We start from the raw sequence: 6000 nt of genomic DNA, 5'->3' as shown, positions 1-6000 counted from the left end.
GTGTTCTTTCTATGGGCCAGTGTGATGTGGTGGTTAAAGTGGGAATCTGGGAAACCCCATTCAAATCTCTACTCGGCTGTGGAAGCTTGTGGGGTGACATGGGGACCAATCACACACTATCACCCTAGTCTTCCTCACAGGTTTGTTGTGTGGATAAAACAAGAGAGGAAAATGATGTAAATTTCATTGGTTCCCCACTGGAGGAATAGGTGGGATATAAATAAATGAATAAATAAGTAAATAATAGATAGAAGAATGTGTCTGACATACGGAGGAAGCCTTCTCGTTGAGGCAGTTTCTGCTTTATTTCCATTGGCAGGTAAAGAAGAAATTATATTGTATAAAGTACAATAAAAAGTCAGACAATTGTTAACTAAGTATTTTTCGTTGTCAATTAAATATTTATTTTTCTAGATGTAATTGCTTGTAGAATATATTGCAAATGTTTTTTGGGAAAAAACCTTCCTCAGTTCAAATCAAGCAATTCAATAAAGAACCAAAACTGAACACAGGCCAAATCAGAGCAGAATAAGGCGGTACTGTCACTTCCCATGATCTGGACACAATACTCCATTTGATACAGCCCCAGATCCCACTTGCCTTTTTAGCCACCGAGTCACACTGCTGACTCGTGTTCAATGTATGGTCTACTAAGACTCCTAGATCCTTTTCTCATATACTACTGCCAAGACAAGTCTCCCCCATCCTATATTGGTGTATATGGTTTTCCTACCTAAATGCAGAACTTTACATTTGTCCCTATTGAATTTCATTTTATTCAGTTTAGTCCACTTCTCAAGCCTGTGAAGATCATCCTGTATCCTGATTCTGTCTTGTGTTTGGTACCCCTCCCAGTTTAGTATCGTTTGCAAATTTAATAAGTAACCCCTCTAATCTCTCATCCAAATCATTTATAAATATGTTGAACAACATAGGCACCAGGACAGAACCCTGGGGAACTCCACTTGTCACTCTTTTCCAAAAAGATGCTGAACCATTAACAAACACACTTTGGATATGATCTGTCAAACTCTTATCAATCCACCTGACAGAATTAGGATCCATACCATATTTTATCAACTTTTCAACAAGAATATCATGTGGAACCTTATCAAAAGCATTACTGAAATCCAGATAAATTATGTTCACAGCATTCCCCTGATCCAGCAAGGTAGTCACTTTCTCGAAAAAGGAGATAAGGTTGGTCTGAAATGACTCGTTTTTGCAAAACCCATGCCGAGTTTTAGGTATGGTTAGGTATGCTTGTATATGGTTCAGGCTGGGGAGGTTATAGGTTTAGTGGGAGATTTAGGACTGGAGAAGACTCGGTGACTTGGTTAGAAAAGGCTATGGGATGTGCAAATATTTTTAAATAATATTTTACATGTAAAAATATGTAAAGGAATAGGGATTTTCGTCTGGTTAAGTTCTCAATTTAGGATTAGCATTACTAATCATCTGAAAGACGTTTGTAACAGTTTGAGCGATTTCTCAGTGGAACATTCTTCCTCGGGAGGTGGTGGGTTCTCCATCTTTGGAGATTTTTAAACAGAAGATAGATAGCCATCTGATGGAGAGGCTGATTCTGTGAAGGCTCAAGGGGGTGGCAGGTGACCGTGGATGAGCAATAGGGATGTGAGTGTTCTGCATAGTGCAGGGGGTTGAATTAGATGACTCAGGACGTCCCTTTCAACTCTATGATTCTATGACTCAGTGAAATGGTTAGGAAAGGCCATGGGATGTACAAATATTTTAACGTTATTTTATATGTAAAAAGTATGGAAAGGAATAGGGATTTTCAGCTGGTTAAGTTCTCAACTTAGGGTGAGGGTTAGCATAGGTGGATAGTTTTTTTGTTGGGTAGTTTTGTGGGTAGGTGGGTAGTTTTGTGGGTAGTTAGCATAGGTGGGTAGTCAGGGTGGGTAGTTTTTTTGTTTAGTGGTAGGGCTGGGGAAGTTGCAGTGACATGGTTGGGGAAGAACATGGGATGCATAAATATTTTTTCACAATATTTTACATATAGTAGTAGAAGTAGCAGCAGCAGCATGTTTATGTCACCTCCAGACTAGATTTCTGTAACTCGCTCTACGCAGGCCTGCCCTTGTCCTTGATCCGGAAACTTCAGCTAGTGCAAAACGCAGCTGCTAGGGTCCTCACCGGCACACCTTGGAGGGCCCACATCTAGCCGGTGCTGAGGCAGCTGCACTGGTTGCCAATTGCTGTCTGGATCCGGTTTGAGGTTTTGGTTTTAACCTTTAAGGCTTTACATGGGTTGGGACCCACATACCTGAAGGATCGCCTATCGCCCTATGTGCCCTGCAGGGTTCTACGCTCTGCGGGAGAAAACCTACTGATCGTTCCCGGCCCCAGAGAAGCGTGCCTAGCCTCAACCAGGGCCAGGGCTTTCTCTGTCCTGGCCCCTACCTGGTGGAATGAGCTCCCAGGTGAGCTGCGGGCCCTGCGGGAGCTGTCAGCGTTCCGCAGGGCCTGTAAAACGGAGCTCTTCCGCCAGGTCTATGGTTGAGGCTGGGATTGGCAAGGAAGAACATTGCCCCCCCTGGGGGTTTGAAGTAGTCATCATTATCCTCCATCCCCCCAATGCCCTTGTTCAGATAGGGGAGAGTGGTATTTACCACCGTGTTGAGTATTTTTATAGTTTTTTAGTGGAGGTTTTAATGGGGGATTTTAAGACCCAACACTGTTACCCACCACGAGCCCGTAGGGAGTGGCAGGAAATAAATAGAATAATAATAATAATAATAACAACAACAATAATAACAACAACAATAATAATAATATGCAGTCAATTGACCCATATAAATGATACATCTGCAGAAAACTATAACAATAGTAGTTAATAAATATGGTGTCATAAAAATACAAGAATATTGCTACATGAAAATATTAAGATAGTAAAACAATGTTAAAACAATGAATTGTTGGGAACAAATGTAATGAAAGAGAGAACTCTGTGGCCCAAGGAGCACCAGAGAAGGATGGTCAGCTGGTCCTTCCTGAGGGTCACCCATGGCTCCCGGAGGGCATCGTTAGGGAGGTCTGTAAAGCCTTACAGGAAGGAGGTCACTGGGGGGGGGGGCAGTGGTCTGGTAGATGCCTCTCTTCAGAAATTCATAGGAAGCCGTGTGTGGACCATCACCAGGCAAATAACCCAAATTGGTGTAATTTGTCAAAAGATCAACAATAAAGGAAGATGTGAAGTTCAGCTAGGCGGGCGCTCTCTAGCTTCCAGGCCTTTTCAGTGTATTCAAGTTGATTTTATTGACCCACCACCAGTGGCTAGATACAGACACTGCTTAGTAATTACGGACCAACTCACTGGGTAGGTGGAAACTTTCCCTACTGTCAGAGCAATATCTAACGTGGTCATTAAATTGCTCTTGAGGCAGGTGGGGCCCAGGTTTGGGCTCCCAGAAAGAGGAGATTCAGACGGGGGGGGGGCATTCCTCTGGGAAGGCATTATGAGTTTGCTTGGAGTAAAATGTCACCTCCATACCCCCTGGCACCCCCAAAGCTCAGGAGCCACTGAAAGAATGAATCAGACTCTTGAGAATCTGCTTAAGACACTTGTTATGCAAAATCACCTCCCTTGGACTAAGGGAGCCCTGTTCCCTAGCCCTGTTCAATATTTGGACTAAACTTAGAACAGGTATAAAGTTGTCTCCGTTTGAGATTCTTTATGGGTATTCAGTTTGGGACCTTACCTCCAAGACGTCACTAGATGGCATCCACGAGCTTAAAGACGTGTCCTCGCTGTTCCTCATTCTATCTCGCTGCAGGAAAAGAGAACTTCTTCATCAAGTTCCTCCGTTGGAGGTAGTGGTCCATTCTTTTCTGCCTGGAGATTGGGTCCTAATCCAGAAGGGGAAGTCTGAACCCTTCGTGGGAAGGTCCCTTCCAAGTATTATTGACAACTGAAACCGCAGTCCGAACGGCAGAGGGAGGCTGGACACATCACACTCGAGTGAAAGCAGGTCCAACCCCTCCATCCGAGGACCGGTGGACGGTAAACCCATCTCCAGACCCTCTAAAACTAACTTTCAGGCACATGGCACAGAACTCATGAATTCTGCTGTTATCACAAGACGATCCTGCTTGGAACCCTGAGACTCGCTTTTTCATCTTTGCAGGAGCCTTCGAAAATTGTTTATTGTTTCCTTATGGGCCACAGTTGATTCTCTGCTGGGAGAGATTGGAGAGACGACGAAGGTGAGGGCAATCCAGCTACCCACTCGTATGGGGGAAGAGTTGCTTTTTGTCATTTAGACACTAATCTGCACCAGAAGTGGAATGTTATACTTTCAAAAAAGAGCTGGAATAGAAATTGTTAGCGTGTGGGGAAAGGCAATTGAGAGTCTACATCACACCTGGCTTATCTTGCAGAGTGACACAAGAGTATTGTGTCAAGTGTTTTAGCCCCAGAGCCTCTTGTGGTGCAGAGTGGTAAGGCAGCAATCTGAAAGCTTTGCCCATGAGGTTGGGAGTTCAATCCCAGCAGCCGGCTCAAGGTTGACTCAGCCTTTCATCCTTCCGAGGTTGGTAAAATGAGTACCCAGCTTGCTGGGGGGTAAACGGTAATGACTGGGGAAGGCACTGGCAAACCACCCTGTATTGAGTCTGCCATGAAAACGCTGGAGGGCATCACCCCAAGGGTCAGACATGACTCAGTGTTTGCAAAGGGGATACCTTTACCTTTAATCCCTATCATGGAGACTCTGAGGATTCCTCCAGAGATTCTGAACAATCTGAACACTCTCGTGGTTCAGGAAGGTCCTGACGGGAGAAAAGACAGATCTGGGGATTTAAACCAAGAGACAAAACAGACTACCCTTCTACTCTGAGAGGTATCTCTTGGGATGACTGATATGTTCCCATTGGGCTTGACCACTCGTCAAGGTTCCCAGATCCTACAAGCCCTCTTGGACAGAACACACTCCCCTCCTCCGTGAAAAATGCAGCCATAATGGAACTCTATGCTCCAGAGGCCAGGAAGGCTCCCATATCTTGTGTTCCCACCCGGACTGAACACCTCAAAGGTATTGACTTGAGATACGGAAAACACATCAGTGGGGAACACGTATTACCAGAAGAATAGTCAAAAACCTTGATGCCCTGTTTCTGTGACATTCGATGCCTGCATGGCTCTAAGCCTGAATGGAGGAGGGACCCGTGGAAGACCATCATGTGAATTAGCATATGCACAGAAGAGGGGAGGGGGGGTGACTATTGTAGTCCGGGAGGTCCTCACCCACAGGGCTCTCCCGGCGCCGGAAATCGAGGGGGTGGAGTGTGTCGGTATTGGATGGGACTCAGTCGAGAGTGTGGCTATCTGGTTGGTATACTGCCCGCCCAACGCACTGCTGGAGGCGGCGACCGCCTGGGCGTTGCAGTACCCCAGGCTTTTGATCCTGGGTGACTTCAACGTCTATGCGGACGCGCCCCCTTCAGTCCATGGCGGAGACCTGGTGTCATCCATGGCGACACTAGGACTCTCGCAATTTGTTGCTGGGCCCACCCATCACGCCGGCCACACACTCGACTTGATTTTCGGCGCTGGGATAGAAGTGGATCTGGATACAGCTTTGGCTGTGCCGTGGTCAGACCACTACTCCCTGCGGGCCCGGCTCAAGATACCACCCTCTCCTCAGTTGGGCGGCGGGCATATTTTAGCCCGCCCACGGAGACTCATGGATCCATGAGTCCTACCTGTCTCCCGAACAGCTAGCCACAGTGATCCATGCAACGGTCACCTCCAGAATAGATTTCTGTAACTCGCTCTACACGGCCTTCCCTTGTCCTTGATCCGGAAACTTCAGCTAGTGCAGAATGCAGCTGCTAGGGTCCTAACTGGTACACCTTGGAGGGCCCATATCCAGCCGGTGCTGAGGCAGCTGCACTGGTTGCCAATTGCTGCCCGGATCCGGTTCAAGGTTTTGGTTTTAACCTTCAAGGCTTTATGCGAGTTGGGACCCACATATCTGA

The sequence above is a fragment of the Paroedura picta genome, chromosome 2, assembly GCF_049243985.1.
Source record: "Paroedura picta isolate Pp20150507F chromosome 2, Ppicta_v3.0, whole genome shotgun sequence".
NCBI classification, from domain to species: Eukaryota; Metazoa; Chordata; class Lepidosauria; order Squamata; family Gekkonidae; genus Paroedura; species Paroedura picta.
This window is presented reverse-complemented; position numbering follows the sequence as displayed.